We start from the raw sequence: 18,065 nt of genomic DNA, 5'->3' as shown, positions 1-18,065 counted from the left end.
ATGAAGCTCTTGTAATTAGATGCAAAGAATTTTTTCTTCTTACACCAAACTTGGTGTATTGTTGAAGAGCTAGAATCTCAGATGAGGATTTTTACTCTTACAAGTTTTACTGCTTATCCTAAATTATCATGTTTCCTAACACATTTCCTAATACACTCCTTCTTAACAGCAAACCTTCTTAATAGCTAAAAGACAATTTATGTAGTCTGTGGTTAGACTACTTCCTCTTAAACATAGCTGTCTGTGCTTTTGCTACAGAATTAATTTTAAAGAGCTGCTAAGCATACATGACAGTTAACTGTTCCTGGTCACTTTCCCCTGTTCCAAATGCTTCAAAATTGATTCCTTGAGAGTCCCCTCCATGATTTTTCAAGGGACTGAGATGAGGCTGAGTGTTGTATAGTTTCTTAGATTCTCCTCCTTTCCTTGTTTTAAAAAAAATGGGCACTACATTTGTCTTTTTCCAATCATCCAGGACTTCCCACCTTCTCCCCCCCACCCCAATCATCCCAAGTTTTCAAAGATAATGGCTAATGGCTCTGCAATCCCATCAGCCAACTCCCTCAGCTGCAGTAGAACTGGTCCCATGGATTTGTGTCTATGTCAAACTGTATATCAGAGCTCCATTCCACTCTGCCAGCTCAAATGAGAGAAAGAGAGAAGGTATCTTTCTTCTGGCCCACTAGAGGATATGAAAGGTTCTGGCTCAATATCTAGTCATCCTGTATTTGCAAGTCAGAGGCAACTACTGCTGTGTTTTTATTTAGGAGTGTCTCCTGACACAGAGTTGAAAGTTGTAGAGAAAAGCAGTCTAAACTAGGTGTTCTCAATGACAGATCTGGGGTTTCTAGGGTGCCACAAGCAGGTATCATAGGTCTTAACCTGCTCTTAAAGCAAGGCTGGACCTCCAAATGAAACCAAAGAAGGTGTAAGTGATATGGGCCTGAGCACCCCCTCCTAAAGTATCAATGAGCTACAATGCTTCCTGGAGTTGACTTCTGTAGACACTTCATCTCCAGGTTTTCAGTCCAAATTGCCCCACTGATCATACTTTTCCACAAAACCACCACCTCCACCTGATCTCCAGAGGCCCAACAAGCATTCAATTAGCTCAATGTTGACACTTATTAACATGCCTTTGATGTCGACCACGGAGCGTCCAGACTACTGCGCTGAGCTGACAAACAGCTGATTGGCTCAGCGAGGCAGCCATGTAAATTTAAATGAAGCAGCGATTATTTAAATCGCCGCTTCATTTTCCTATGCCGGGTAGTCTAATCTACATGCCTCTGTCGCCAGAGGCATGTAGTCTAGACATAACCTCCCGGTTCTAAATGAGGTGTGTGGCTAACAGCCTTTTGTAAGTTTTATATCATTCTGTAACATTTCAACTACTTTAAGATGTTTCAAGGTGGACACCAAAAATTGAGGTGCATAAAATCTTTATAGACTTTAAAAATCTTGCTTTTTAGAATTATTAGTCAGGTACAAAAGGGTAAGCACATATGAAGCACTTTTCTTCCACCTGGAAAACAGTGTGTCTACCACCATTACACTTTTTTTTTTTTTAACTTGAGCAGAAGACTAAGAACTTACTGTTCATAACCATGTGAAGAAAAGCACCTCTGATTTTTCTCATCTAAATAAAAGTCCAATCTACTCAAACATATATAACTAAAGCCTTCACGTATTACATTTAAAAGATCTCAAAATAATCACATTTCAAAACCTGGGTCCCTAATAAGCAAACTCCGCCAATTTGCTTTTTGATGGAATTCACCCTAGTTTGTTTGAACTGATACTATTTCATAGAACACTTGAAACTTGTATGCTTTGACTACTGAATTCCAGGAATGGGAAAACTTTGAGAACAGATGTGGACCCGTCCATGATTAAAAAAAAAAAAAAAATCCTGGCAATGCTAAAGGACATATATTTTGCTACCATTAGGCTTCAAATTCTAAAGGTTACATAAACCTGTCAACCAAAAATCATATCTAGTAATTGTGTGACCCTAGATCTTGTTATCATTTGAAAAAAAATCCATAATGTGTGCTTGGCCACAGCTATACTGCATTGCTAAATTATGTCTTTCTGTGGATAAATGGAAGTATTTAGGGAATTTCCTAATGTCTTTAGTCTTCTGCAAATAGAATGTTAGTGTTCTTCTAACACATCGCATATGCAGAATCCGTCTCCTGTTGTCACAAAGTGGGTTTGGGAAAAACAGGAAGATGGATCTTTTGAGTCGTTGTATGGAAAATACAAAGGGGTAGGAAGAAACCTGAGATATGGCCCTAGAGTTTATTTGTCTTTTAAAAAGGAAATGACCATCACTCCTACATGTGTCTTCACGTGCACATGTAGAAGACACCAAATTGCCATGGACTCAAAAGGAGGTCTAGTCAAAGCCCGGAGAACTAGGTTAAGATCTCAGGCTGGAGCCAGTGGTGTCACACATGGGAAGAGATTCCCAGTGTCCTTAAGGAATCAAAGCATCAGCAGGTGAGTAACCACTAAGTATTTATCTATCCGGTCACGGAAGGACATTTTCATAGCAAAATGTACCTTAATGGAACTGAGTGACAGTTTTGCTCTCTTGAGGTCTAAAATGCCATGTACAATTAGAGGGAGGGAAGATGAGATTGGGTCTAAATTCAGATTAACAACAACTTGGAATTGTTTCCATTTTGGGGGTAAGTATATTAAGTGGTCAACTTTGGCTGTGCTGCAACACCTGTTTTAGCTCAGAGAATTCTGCCTCTAAGCCTTAGAACTAAGATGGAGCCACACATGCATGTGAAGGATTCGGAGACTGGGATAAAGGAGCAGGGCTTTGTTTTGAAAGATCAACTGAGAAATCAGCCAAAGAAGAAAAGAAAGTCACATAACCTGACACGGATGGTTAAGGGAGTCCAACTCATCTTGGCCAAAAGGTCCAACCTACCAATGCCAAAAGTGTAGATGACTACAGGATTAACTGATCAGACTACTTACAGCAATTGGGCACTTACAGCAACTCAGACAAAAAAACAAAACAAAACACATTTTTAAATGTGACTATATCACATAAAGATAGATATTTACAAACTCCTATGTGTTTTGAAAACATGTCCCTATTAACTGAGTAGTCTTATTATAAATTAATAGTAATTATATCTGCCTAATTGCTTCTCAATTCTTTTTCGGGATAACAAGAATAAAAAGAATAAAAAGAAAACACAAAAATATACTTGCAAAGTAGTGCAACAATGTCTAAAGAAAAAATAATTTAGATTCCTATTGCTAAAATTAGAAAACTGAGAAAATTGTAAATAGGTTGGCAATACATTTGACAAAGCATGAGACTAGGGATGTTAAATTTCAATTCATCAACTAATTGAGTAGTCTATAAGGAGGGGTGCGTGCTATTCCACTGTGGCTCTTGCATCTCTCCCTTTGAAATATACAAGAGCTCCAATAGTAGGGATGCCTCTGCCTCCTCTGTACCCCGCAAAAATGGTACTTGGGGGAAACCAGCTTTCAAGCTGGCTTTCCACAGCACCAGCACCTGCTCTCACCCCTTGCTTCCTCTCTCTGATAGAGGTAGCAAGGGCAGGAGAAATCATAGAATCATAGAATCATAGAATAATAGGACTGGAAGGGACCTCGAGAGGTCATCGAGTCCAGCCCCCCGCCCTCAAGGCAGGACCAAGCTCCGTCTACACCATCCCTGACAGATGTCTATCTAACCTGTTCTTAAATATCTCCAGAGAGGGAGATTCCACCACCTCCCTTGGCAATTTATTCCAATATTTGACCACCCTGACAGTTAGGAATTTTTTCCTAATGTCCAATCTAAACCTCCCCTGCTGCACTTTACTATTCAAGTGACTACTCAACTACCTGATAAGCTTCTGTTTATCAGGTAGTCAACTAGCCGCTTACATCTCTACATGAGACCATCATAAAAATCAACAGCAGATAATAAAGTTCAGTGCTTTCCACACCAACTTGTCATAAGTGCCTAAAAATGACTTTTAAAAAAACTGGATGTTTTTGTCGTCTTGGGCCAGCAATACTCATTTTACCACCAGCAACTTATTAAACCAAAATGCATGTTGACCATGATTTGTATATCAGCACAGAAATCACTTTAGAAGCACTGCATTATTTTCATTTCAGAAGTTGTATCCTATGGAAAGTCCATTTAAAAGCTCAACTGGCAAGAGTATGCTAAAATATTGTTTTCCCTTCAAAAACTACACGATTCCAACTCACAGAGACAGAATTTCCAGTTTATTTCTCTATACCCACATCTACTAAACACAAAATTATAACATAGAAAAAGCATTGTTAACAAAGTTGCAGGAACAGTAAACCTCTAGTGAAAAGAAATTTACTGTAGCACACTGTTCTTGATAAGCTAAAAACCCCACAGTCCCATACCCTACAATAAACACAAGATACTTTAACTGAGAAATTGATTAACATATAAAGTTAACCAATATTCAAACAAATCCATAGAGAATATTATTCTAGGGATACTAAAATGCATTTAATTATGTAAACCTGTAACCGATGAAAAATTCAGTGGTTACACAGAGATGGGGGGAGGGGCGTCTCCAACCTGTCCCCCTTACTGATGCCCGATACAGAGGCAGCAGCGGCGGACAGAGGGCAGGCATGCAGCATGCACGCACAGGGAGCCAGCTTTTAAGACAGCTTCCCATGCATACCAGGAGTCTATGTGTAGCTGTGATGGTTAACCAATGAGCACAGGCTCCTTGGTTAATGATGTACACAGTTCCTTTCATATGTCTATACTATTCCAATCTTTTCCAAAATTAATGAACTCAGTTCTAGCAATGTATCCATCCCTTCAATGAAGCAATCACCAGCATTATGTTTCGTAAGAAAAATTCAACCCCCGCACTGCCACACAACATATTATACCAAAGTGTATTATACCCAAATCCATAGGTCCGAATTTAATGCATCCGCAAGGACAGAGAGTTGGCAAATGTCATTGTACAGCCTTTAGCCATTAACTTTGAAAACTCGTGGAGATCGTGACAGATCCCAAATGATTGGGAAAAGGCAAATGTAGTGCCCAGCTTTAAAAAAAAGGAAAGGAGGACAATCTAGGGAACCACAGGCAAATCAGCCTTACCCCAGTGCCCCAAAAAAAAAAAAAAAAAAATCAGAGGGGATCCTCAAGGAATCCATTTGGAAGCACTTGGAAGAGGAGAACGTGATCAAGAATAGTCAACATGGATTCATCAAGGGCAAATCATTCCTGAGCAACCTGATTAGCTTCTATAATGAGGTAACTGTCTCTGTGGACATGGGGAAGTCAGTGGATGTGATATACCTTGACCTTAGCAAAGCTTTTGATACTGTCTCCCACAATATTCTTCCCTGCAAGTTAAGAAAATATGGATTGGATAAATGGACTGTAAGGTGGATAGAAAGCTGGCTAGATTACTGCCCGTTGGGCCTGACAATCAACAGCTCAATGTCAGGTTCGCAGTCGGTTTCAAGCGGAGTGTCCCAAAGATCAGTTCTAGAGCCGGTTTTATTCAAAATCTTCATTAATGACCTGAATGAGGGGATGAATTGCACCCTCAGCAAGTTTGCAGATGACACTAAACTAGGGGGAGAGGTAAACATATTGGAGGACAGGCATAGGGTCCAGAGTGACTTAGACAGGTTAGAGGATTGGGCCAAAAGAAATCTGATGAGGTTCAACAAGCACGTGTGCACAGTCCTGCACTTGGGACAGAAGAATCCAAAGCACTGTTACAGGCTGGGACCGACTGGCTAGGTAGCAGTTCAGCAGAAAAGGACCTGGGGATTACAGTGGATGGAAGCTGCATATGAATCAACAGTGTGTCCTTGTAGCCAAGAAGGCTAATGGCCTATAGGGGTGCATTAGGAGAAACACTGCCAGCAGATTTAGAGAAGTGATTATTCCCCTTTATTTGGCACTAGTAATGCCACATCTGGAATGCTGCGACCAATTCTGGGCCTCCCACTACAGAAAGGATGTGGACACACTGGAGAGGGTCCTATGGAGGGCAACAAAAATGATTAGGGGGCTGGAGCACTTGACCTATGAGGAGAGACTGATGTATTTGGGCTTATTTAGTCCACAGAAGAGAAGAGTGAAGAGGAATTTCATACCAGGTTTCAACTTCCTAAAGGGAGATTCCAAAGAGGATGGAGAGAGGCTGTTCTCAGTAGTGACGGATGGCAGAACAAGGAGCAATGGTCTCAAGTTTTAGTGGGGAAAGTCTAGGTTGTATATTAGGAAAAACTATTTCACTAGGAGGGTGATGAAGTACTGGAATGGGTTACCTAGGGAGGAAGTGGAACTTCCATCCCTAGAGGTTTTTAAGTCTTGGCTTGACAAAGCCCTGGCTGGGAGGATTTAGTTGCGGTAGGTTCTGCTTTCGGCAAGGGGCTGGAGTCGATGACCTCCTGAGGTCTCTTCCAGCCTTATGATTCTATGAAGCAAAGTATTATTTCCTGAAAGTGATGAGACTTTGTGTTTGTTTGTATTGTTTAAAACCATTCTAATGCAAATTTAAGAACTAGGTATATAATCAGCTACCATTATGTAGTACTTATTTACTAAACACAGTTATTTCAGAATTCACAATCTGATTAGGAGCCATGGGGATATTTTTCTATTCTTTAAAATGGGCCACAAGTGACTTTTCCCGCTAATAAAACCTGCCGAGGCCTCCAGGACCCAATGACTGGAATGGTCCATCCAGGCCCCTGCCAGAGCCAGAACCAGTGGACACACTGCCAGCACCTTTGTCCTCAGATGACCCTGAAGAGCAGCACCCGAGCCAGGTAGGAAATTTGTCGGCTCTCCTCCAGCTAGGAAACTCCGACCCCTGCCTGGCTGGAACCCAGCCAGAGCCTTAAACTGTTATCAAACCACCACGGTAAACTTTTGTCTTTCTGCCCCATCCTGACCGAGGACTGGGCCTTATAAACTGCTTGTTCTAGACTGTGACATTGCAATTGCCTTTTAAGGGGGCAACAGAGAGGGTCAGTGCTGCCTCCCGCTGACGTGGATGCTTTACATGGATGTAGCTTTTGCTACAGTTCAAAAGCGGAAGCCCAGCAAGGACCGCAGAGCCAGCAGGGGACTGGCCCCACACTCCCTGCAGCACATGAGCCTTTGAAATGTACAAAAGCCCACTGAGGCTCTTGTACATTTTAAAAGCAGAAGCCCTGCAGGGAGTGAGGAACCAGCAGGGGACTCCCCCACTGGCCCCACGTACCCTGCAGCATCTCAGCCTTTGAAATGTACAAGAGCCCTGCCAGAGCACTTGTACTTTTTAAAAGCAGAATTGCAGCAGAACCAGCAGTCGTGGAGACTGCTTCAGTCCCCACACAAGCAGTTTCTGCTGTGCCTCTACCACCGTTGTCCCCTGCAGAGACAGTGCTGGGGTAAAACTGGCTTTTAAGATGGCTCCCCTCCATCACTGGCTCCTGCTCTCACCTCTTGCTGCCTCTCTCTGATAGAGACAGTGGGATGGGGGATTAGCCACATCACTAGTCAGCCATCCAATAAGCTTATGCTTATCGGACAGTCAACTAATTGCTTACATCCCTAGTAGAAACAGACGCGGAACTGATTGAGCAGCATATTCCAGAACACTTGAGGTCTGAGTATAGCCTTCCTTGATTTGAAATTTACTATACCATTCTCTCATTAGAAGGGAAAACTTATGACCTACTGCCATCATAGGAGAGACCCAAATTGGGAATACCTGTAAGTAAGACAGGCGTGTGTGCAAAATGTAAACAGTTCAACAAAGAAATGAAAGGCCTGGTTGCCCAAATAAAACATAATGAGAAGTGTTCATTCTCCGGAGAGACTGTATTGAAGAAGATGAAAAGAATGTGTATGAACATTCAGGATCTTCAGGTTGGTAAGCTTTCTTACTGCAGGAATAGTCCAGAAGGAAGACAGGCAGTCCTTAAGTATGAATTCTCATATTTGAACAAAAAAAATATATATAGTTGTTACTGTATCGTACTATCCTTTTTGATGCAGTTGTAAAAAAAAAATAAATAGATGAAATAGGCAGATTTTCCTTTCACAATTTCACCTTTAAAGTCACTCTCAGTGTCAGGGAACGCAATGATAATAATAAGTAAATAACTGCATTGACTTATTTTGGAGAATACATCCTCCTCAACATAAAGGATTCTAAAGACTATCCACCTTCAAGATCACAATCATTTTCTATAATTTCAGAATTATCTGCCAATGATAGTGTTTCAGTCACATCACATACATGACATAGCAACAGTATATCACCCATAGCAAAAAGAAAAAACTCCATCTTGCAGAAACAATCAGATAAGTTTGTGATAAGAACCAGCAGATTACAAAAAAAAGTAAATGATAAAAGTTTTTTAAGCAACAAACTCTCCTTTCCATATGATTGAGAACCCACACTTCATAAAAATGCTTCAGTCATTAAAACCAGGATACAATTCACCCAACAGAACAGGTACCGCAGGCACATTGCTGGACAAAGTATATCAAAGAGAAATTGAGCAGTGTGCAAAAAGTCTCAAGGGTAAAATTGCTAACATGAGTCTTGATGGATAGAGCAATGTCCACAATGATCCCGTTTCATGCGCTTGTGTGACAACAGAAGGTACTGTCTTCCTTACAGAATCAATAGATAAATCAGGAAATGCACACGCAGCAGAATACTTACAAGTAGCAGCAGTAAAAGCCATAACTAGCTATAGAAAAAAAATTCAAGTGTACGGAGTTTGGTCACAGACAATGACACAAATATACTCAAGATGAGAAGAAATTTAGAAGAGAGAGTCAAGTCAGTCCCAAGCTAGTCACATATGGCTGCAATGCTCATTTGAGCCCAGGCTCGCCTTAGGCAGCCCCAGCCCCAGTTGCAACATGAGGACTGGGGAATGCTCCAGCCAAGCTGGAGCAGTCCCCTGCCTGGGATCCTGCTTCAGTCAGTTAACCATTTAAAAGCTGGATACACCTAGCATTTAACTGGTTAACTGATCAACTGGGATTTAAACATCCCTACCTCAGAGCTAAGGGCGAACCATTCAAGAAATATGTTTGCTGATAATGTTTTAAGGAAAAAAATCACACCAGTGGAAATCACTTAAGACTTGCCTTCAGAGATGTTGAAGTGATAGTCTCACTTTACAGCAGCAGAAGAAGCTACTGCTGCTGAGAGAAAAATTTCTTCCTTTGGACTAATTCACTCCAAATTGAGAAATCATTTGGGGCCTGACAAAGTAGGAGAGCTTTCTTTTTCTTTTCCAAATTATAAACAAACAGGAAAATAAATGACTGAATTAGCTGCAGAAGTCAGTTTTAGGTTTCTCAAGTTGACCTAGCTGAGTCAATTTAAATGAAATTTAAAAATTAACTGTTAAAAACAAATTTTAACAGAGACAAACCTGATTTTTTTAAAAAAATTAAATGTTTAACTAAATTCATATGCTTGTTTTGTTAAAATGTATATTTCTATCTATTAGTACATTGGGCTCCTAATGGAGCATAGGGCCTCCACAGTCATTCTCCATCTGATGCGATCCTTAGTGATAGTCTTGATTTGATCCCATGTTAAGCCAGCTGCTTTTACTTAGTCCAGGCAGCTTTGATGCCAAGTTTGTTTGGGACGTCCCCTTTTCCTCTTTCCCTTTGGATTCCATTCTAACGCTTGTCTCATGATACATTCCTCACAGTCCTTACGCAGGATGTGGCCTGCCCGTCGCCATTTTCTTTTCTTAATCTGGACCTCTATTTGTTTGATTTGTTTTGGTCCACAAGGTTTCATTTGGCATTCTATCATATCACTTTAGCTGGAGAATGTGTCTAATGCATTTATTGACAAATGTCTGAATTTTCTTAGTGTTGCACTGAACAACGCACCATGCCTCTGAGCCATACAGCAAAATGTATTTTTGATGAGAAAAAAAAAAATCCAGTAGAACGTTGTTGTTTTAGTTAAATAAAACAATGTAAATATCTGTCTGGTGATGTTCTCCTCCTAATACAACATGGCAAGAAAATTCTCCAAATATTAATGATTACCCTGTTGAACTGGAGACAGTACACTTCCCATCAACTTCATAAATATCTGCTTCCTCTTACCTTTGGTAAATGAAATAACCAATCATTCATTTTCTGATATAGTGTAAAACTAATCTGAAAAATTTAAAATAAATCATTATTTTAAAATGTAGTCTGTACTTTGTAAAAATGAAACCTGCATCTATCTCTGAGTTGTGAAGAATATGTATTAAGGTAATAACCAACAAGAATGCACTTTTCTGCAGAAAACCATTATTAAATTGAGTCTTCCTACTAGTGACTTAAATCATTATTTAAATCAAATCCATCCTGTTGATGTCATTATATTCATAAATACTTCTCTCTGAAGTGATTTGTGTTTCACTGGTAGAAAAAGTTAAAAACTGAATCATCTTTTATCGCAAGGGTGCACAATAAGCGGCCCATGGACTGGATAGGATTTTCCAGGATTCCCAATTAGGAGGTCACCAGATACTGTATTTCCCTGTGCACCTGCCAAGTGCAGCCACTCACAGCTCCTGTTGGCTGTGGTTCACTGTTCCTGGCCAATGGGAGCTATAGCAACAGTACTCATCCGCATCCAATAAAACAAGTTTCTACTATATCACAGATCAGATCCTTCCCACAATATCCTTACTGCAACATGCACCATAAGCACAAATCTAATGAGAGAAAACACAAAAACAGACTTCATCTATACATGAGGCATTACAGAGCTAGTCTATAATTCAAATGTAATTCAATCATGAAAACCAGTTCAAAAACAACATCAGAATTTATTTCTCTCTGGTACAGGTTGAACCTCTCTAGACCATCAGTCTCTGAAATTTGAGTGCAAATATTTTTTTCCACCAAAAATATGCAAATTCTGAACAACCAAATTATCTGAAATTTTGGGTTGAGTTGGCAAATAGTGTCTGTCAAATGTCAAAATGTCCTTTTTAATTTGTTTGTTTCTTTCACAAATAAGTTTCATTTTGGAATTCCCTTATTTTAAAAACATTTAGCCTCCCAAAACATTTTGTTCAATCCCAAACAAATTTTTCAACTCTTCATTCCATTAAAAAAAAAAAAATCTGAAAAGTTTGTGTTTTGGTTCAAACTTCAAGTGAATGTTTTGATTTTTCAACTAGGCAACCAAACTGAAAGAGTTAATTACTAAGCTGAAGTCACAACTTGACCTGCTACATTTCCACTGCATTTGGGATGTTAAATTTCAATTAATTAACTAATCAAATAGTTTATTGGATTTCCATTGACTATTTGATTAGTCGATAAGGACTAGTGCAGCGTTCCACCTCTGAAATATACAAGAGCCCCAGGAGGGGCTCTTGTGCATTTCAAAGATTGAAACGCCACATGGAGCCCAACGTCGGGGGGGGGGGGGGGGCTGCATGTGGGTGCTTCTGCTTTAAAAAGAGTCCCACAAGGACTCTTGTACATTTCAAAGACTGAAACACGGTGTGGAGACCAGGGTCAGCGGGGTACTGAGTCCTCCGCTGGCCTCAGGCTCCATGCAGCACTTCAATCTTTGAAATGCTGCTGTGCCTCCTCCCCCTCCCCCTTTTAAGCTGGCTCCCCCAGCACCTTTTTCCTCTTTCCTCCCCCTCCCTTTATGATAGAGGCAGCAACGATGGGGAAGTGACTAGGGTGCCGACTATCTGACAAGCCTTTGCTTATCGGATAGTCAGCTAGTCACTTACATCCCTATACTGCATTATTAGCTACAGCATTAGCAGCACTTTATACCCTCCTAGCTAGTTCAAACTTGCAGTGCCAATAATTTGAGCTAGTGTTGTGTGTGGATAAGAGTCAGGTTAAAAACAAAACTCAAAATGTACAGCTTAAGCTAACAATGTAATCAAGACAAGCCACAGAAGTGAAGAGCAGTGCATGTCAATGCATAATTAACACAGTGCTATGTAAAAAATAGGATGGACCACCCCAAGTCCTCTTCAAGTCTCATCATATTGGTTATATGTCCAATTTTATTTTTACTGGATACCACAGTTTTTGTACTCTGATTAGAAAGCAGTATCGTCCAGAAAGCATTTATTTAGCTCTTCTTGTATGTAGAAGCCAAGTTGTAACAAGCTGTTTACTCTATAAAGTAGATAAATGAAGAGTACTTAACTTTGTCCTTTTCTATGCTTTCATGCATAGACGGATGTATAAACAGTAATGCAATCAAACCTTTACGGTTAAATATCTTTTGAGATGTTCCAACTTGCCCAAAGACAATGGTATTATTCATTTACATGTCACCATGTATACAAGTATGTTCATGGGCTTAAAGTGGAACAGTTGTGGAAGCCAACTCAAGATCACTATCTTCAGTCCAGATGAACTAATAATCATTAGTATTCCAGTAGTATTTAATGTATTTCATCTGAAGAACTGAGTTGTACCCACGAAAGCTCATGATACAAGTTACATGTTTTGTTAGTCTGTTAGCACTTTAAAGACTGTTTAAGTTTTTCCAGTTACAGACTAACTCAGCTATACCCTGAAGCTTTTATTCCAGTAGTATCCACCCTGAATTAAGAGCAATCCATAAGAACTGACCTATAATTTAAGAAAACAAAATATACAAAAAAAGGCAAGAGAGACACAAATCAAACATACACAATCACATACTTTTTCAAAAAACAAGGAAAATAAATTATCCTTAAGAGTGTCTCAACTTAGTCAAACTTAGTAAGGTAATTTCTAGAAATTATGACAAAAGTTGTCTTGAGAATATATTTTATATTGATGCTTCAAATATATTTCAAAGTTTGAGTAAACAGGTTTGAACAGATGATCCCTATTACAATGTGGCACTGGGCCAACTATCCAAAATCAGCACATTAAGAGAAGTCCCTACATAAACTCACCATCACCCAATGAAAATATAGGCAACTGTCCCAGCAACAGGTCACAGAAAAATACTAATTTTGAGGGATAACAAGACGCTTTTCCTAAGAATTTGCTTGTAAGTCTGTGACGTAGTGGGGGTACCTGGCTGGTTTCTATGCTGCTGGCTCTGGGGTGGCCCCACTAGCTGCCGTGGGTACCAGGACCCAGCCAAACAGGATGAGTCACTATGCAAACCAGTGGCCAGACACCCCCCATGGAGAGGAACAAAGGAAGGTGGAATGCTGCCCTGGCTGGGGGGCAGGGCTGGAAGTTAGTGAGTTGGTTGCTGGCTGTCTGAGAGCATGGAGGAGAGCATAGGGGAAGGGGCTGGAGTTTAGGGGCCCAGTCTCCCCCATCTCAAGGGGGCCTGAGGCATCCTAGCCCAGCTCTGTGACCAGATTCCATCTGTGCTGTGCTGTATCCTGGAGAGGCAATAAACTTCCTCTATTCCACCGGCTGGTGCAGTCTGTTTGTGCCATTTCGGGGTGCAGGAGACGGGGGACCCCCAACGCGCCGTCACAAAGTCATCCTTTCCCACCTCAACATGCACACATACTTGCTTCCAAAGAACAAAAATTATTAATATTTTTGGGGTTTCCATCCCGCCTGCAACTGATCTATGGCCCACTAGGTACCTGCAGATTGCTGGCTGATCACATGATGCTGGCTCTCCATTTCTACTGGAGCTATAGCTATGTAAAATGAAACCATGTTTTCTGTAAGCTGTATATGTACTGTCGAGTAATTAACAGCTATTAGCTACTTTTTCCAGGCTTTTCCCCCCCCCTCACTAACCTACTGACAACTGATTCATCTAGAGAAAAGAAAGCAAGTTATCCTTCCTGTGATTATTTTTCTCATTTGTTTTACTCAGTTTATAAATTAAGAACAAAAGTATTCTCTTAAACTTGGCTTGACTTTTTTGAAAGAATGTCAGCATGACAGAATTAAGGTGAAACTTATATCACTTAGTATGTATAGTGCCATTATGATGATTTGAAAGCCCAACTCAAAGAAACAGATAACCATAATCATTTAAATAATACTTCTTACTTCTATATACTACTTACTCTGAGAGCACATCTAGATGCCCGCAGCTTTCAAAAGAAAAAAAAAATCCTTTTAAAAAAAAAAACCCTCCTTCAATTTGGCACAGAGGGTTTTTTTTCCCCCCGAAAGAACTGCATCAAGACTGCTTTTATTTTTTTCAAAACATTTTTTTCTTCCAAAAATGGGATCAAAAGCCGCGGGCAGTCTAGACGTGCCCTGAGAATCCAAAAGAGATGTATTAATATTAGGATTCATCAGTTCCATAAGCGCTGTTTCCATGTTTTGAAAAGTTTACAAAATGACCCCCTTCTTGCCTGATGCCAGTATGTAAGACTACTCAGAGTCCTACAAGCAAGATCCAGGTACAAAGTTCTCACATCCAGCTGATGGGAAAGTGTAGAAGTGCTAGAAATTCTACCAGATGGCTTTTCTAAAACATTGCCTAGGAACTTCATCTGTTTAATAAGCTTCTACAAAGTAGATGTAATAAATTATCAAGTCATAATTCAAAATGCCTGGTGTGGTTCCTGATAGGGATGTTAAATTTTGAGTAACTGGCTAATAGAATAGTTGATGCAAATTGCATTGACTATTTGATTAGTCAATACGGCACCTCCTCCTTTGAAGTGGGGCAGTCCCTCACTGGCCCTGTGCTCCCCATGGCATTTCAAAGCAATAGCGCTGCATGGAGCCCCGGGCTCCACATGGTGCTGCCATTTTGAAATGCAGCATGCAGCCTGGTGACACCCCAGCTGGCCCTGTGCTGTACGCAGTGTTTCAAAGTGGCAGTGCCACGTGGAGCCCGGGGTCTGGCCCCAGGCTCCACTTAGCGCTGCCACTTCAAAGTACTCCCTCCTCTTCCCTCCCCCCCCCCCCCCCACTGCCTCCTTCTGATAGAGGCAGCCCAGGTCAAGAAGGGGGAACAACTAGTTGACACAACTATCCAATAAGCATTTGCTTATCAGAGTCTACTAAACAACTCTTCATTCCCATCCCTAATTCCTGAAAGGGATATTTTAAGTCTGCTTCTCTGAAGGTACCATTTCAAGAAGATTCACACTGCTAATTCCCTAAGATGAGACAAGCAGAAATCCTCAAGGTCTAAACAACTGTTGGTCCACAAGGCGAGCAGTAGCAAAATGGAATCTAAACCAACCCCCAACTTATGTAGACTCACATACCCATGCAACTCTGCAAGTTTAACCATTTTTCCTCCAAGTCAGTGTCTTACTGAGCTGGAGGCACAGTATTCCCAAATAAGCCACTAAAATAAAACAAAAGATTGAAACAAAACAAAAAAACCCAATTGATTCACCAAAAAAGACACACACTCCACCACCACACATATACCACACACAAAAAACAAAGACTTCTGTCAAACTCTGAAATGACTGTGCAAGTGAATAAGGAATCATATTGTAATGAAATCTGAAGTCTTAAGGGAAGATAAAAGCATTTCTCCAAGATTCTCAGTTCTGGAGATCAGGTCCAGTGGATAAAAGGATGTTCAAGAGTAAAATTAAATGAAAATAAAACTCCAAGAGAAAGTAATAATAAGGCCAATGACAAAAAGATTTTCTGTATTTATTTTGGAAACCCTGCAAAAGGAGAAAATACTTCCTTCATAAATCTATATGTTACACTGGTTGCATAAATGATGACAGCAAATACAAACCACCCATAAATTTAGCTGTTCTAAAAGAAACAAATGTATGACAGAATGGACTGATCTCATTGGCTGTGTAAGAGATGATGACACACTAGGAATAAAACTCCTTATGTAAGAAACTTGAGTTCAAAAGGCATTTCAGCAGCAACACATTAACACTCCAGGATGGAGGGAGCTTTCAAATATTGACCTTTTTTCAAATGCCAAACCCTGCATGAACCTAACAATACAACACACTGACTTACAACCATCCATACTTACAACCAACCTCCCATTAATCCCACTATAATATTTTCGAGTTGAGAACTATGTATGTCAAGTTTTTCGAACAGCGCGGGCAGCATGTTTAAGGGTATTTCCGACTTACCCTCCAAATCGAGTTATGACCAGGTGTTCAGAACATTTGTAAGTCGGGGAATGCCTGTAGAAGTTTACAGAAATATACTATTGCACAATAGGCTGAAAAAGCTACCAAAAAAAGTTTAGATGCAGTTGAATACTGTGGTAAGAAACGTTTGTTTCATGTAAGTATGGAGAATGAAAGAGCTTGGTTTTCACCACACCATAAAACATTTTCCAGTTGTTGTTTTAAGTCCTCCTCATAAGTGACTTTCACAAAGTGTAAGAACCTGCCCAATTTCTCAGAGATCAAAGACTCTGATGTCTTAGCCGCTTCTGTAAAGTTAGAGAAGGCTGGATCCTGCCTTGCAGGATGTTATTCAGTTGCTTTTCTGCCTTGCTTTACAAGTAGCACCAGTGGAATCTTCTGGCACTTAGGACTACATATAGCTGTTGTCCTTTTCCTCTTGAATTCAGCTTACACCACACAAGCATCTGATTCAATGGAAGTACCTAGAACACCAAAAAGGCTTCATGAACTTCTAATAGTCATCATGCTGGAATCCCAACATAAGAGTTACAAAGGGGTAAGCATTTAGAGCCAAAAGTTTATGTGCCTAGGAGGAAACTCCAAGGAAACAGGTACCAGCTTTCATGCAAAAAGAATTAAGACTGCTCTGAGAGCTCCAGACTCATAAAGAGCAAGAAAAATGCCTCAAAGTTGTTACTGGAGACATGTCAGCCTCATACCATATTGTAACATTGTGAATCTGTTTTTAGCACCAAGCTGGGAACATGCATCAGCAGGAATTCTAGAAGTGGAATTGAATGGATCATAGGAATATGACTGCAGTGTGCCAGAAGAAAGTAGAGGGTTTCCTCTCAATAACCCCTACCTGAATCTACCCCCACCTCACCTAGTATGTAAGAACTCAGCATCAAAGATTTCAATATTGAGACTTGAAGTCTCAAAATTTTGATACATAAGAGTGATAGCACAGGCCTTTCTGTTGGTGAACAAAGGACATATCAGGAGGAAGCTAGATTTGTGCTTAGGCAGATGGTACATACACATTGTATTTGGCAGCTTTCCTTTTGAAGCAGTCTAGGATAACATTGTGCCAAACTTTGGGGAGTTTCTCTAAGATGCCTTGAAAAGGAAATGTTTCTCTTGTTTCCTCAGTGTCCAGAGGCTTGCACATTGGATACCTCCATACTTGCAGGTTAGACTGCAAATGCAACCACACAGCAGACAACTGATCAGATTCTACCATTCAGATATCTTTTGAAGCCAGTAAATAGTATTTCTGCTTTAGTGGTTGAGGAGACAGTCAAGTAAAAAGAATGCAACTAAATTGCAACCACTAATGCCAATTGGTGCTTAAGTATTTACCCTTGAGTACAGATGTGACTGAAAGTAACAATGGAAACCAAAAATACAGGCACCTGGGTACAAAACTAGGGATGTGAATGACCAGTCAACTATCCGATACACAAATGCTTATCGGATAGTCAACAGGCTTGTCAACTAGTTGCTTCTCCCCCTTTGTTGCCTATATCAGAAAGAGACAGCAAAGGGGAGAAAAGGAGAGAGTTCTTCAAAGCAGCAGAGCCCCGTGGAGCATGGGGCCAGACCCCGGGGATCCACGTGGTGCTGCTGCTTTGAAATGCTGCATGCAGCCCAGGACCAGATAGGAGACCCCAGCTGGCCCGGGATGCATGTGGCATTTCAAAGCAGCAGTGGCGCATGGAGTCCAGGGTCAGCTGGGGACTCCATGCATTGCTGCCATTTTGAAATGTGGCGGGGAACACAGGGCCAGTGGAGGACTGCTTGAGTCCCCTGCTGGACCCGTGCTCCCTGCAGGGCTTTCATCTTTGAAGTGTAGCAACAGCCCTGGGGCTCTTACTACACTTCAAAGGTGAAAGAGCCCTTATCGACTAGTCTTTAGCTAGTTCCTTATTCACCTTTCAATTCTCAAATTAATCCCCATCTTCTCCAATTTAACTAATAAT

The 18,065-nt window shown here is 40.7% G+C and overlaps 1 protein-coding gene across 11 annotated transcripts in view; it reads right to left on the bottom strand.

Annotated features, from left to right (window-relative positions):
- CCDC91 (coiled-coil domain containing 91) overlaps positions 1-18,065 on the bottom strand; it is a 518,367-nt gene that overhangs the window by 496,710 nt on the left and 3,592 nt on the right. For 3 of the 11 annotated variants that reach the window (XM_089771314.1, XM_089771299.1, XM_089771306.1), the window contains exon 2: positions 16,081-16,565. The exons of the other annotated variants lie outside the window; for them this stretch is intronic. The gene's annotated coding sequence lies outside the window, so the exon portion shown is untranslated. The remainder of the gene's footprint in view (positions 1-16,080; positions 16,566-18,065) is intronic. 11 annotated transcript variants of the gene reach the window in all.

This window comes from Pelodiscus sinensis, chromosome 1 (assembly GCF_052426305.1).
Source record: "Pelodiscus sinensis isolate ZL-2025 chromosome 1, ASM5242630v1, whole genome shotgun sequence".
NCBI lineage: Eukaryota > Metazoa > Chordata > Testudines > Trionychidae > Pelodiscus > Pelodiscus sinensis.
Note: the sequence above shows the minus strand (reverse complement) of the source record. Positions and strands in the feature narration are given on the sequence as shown.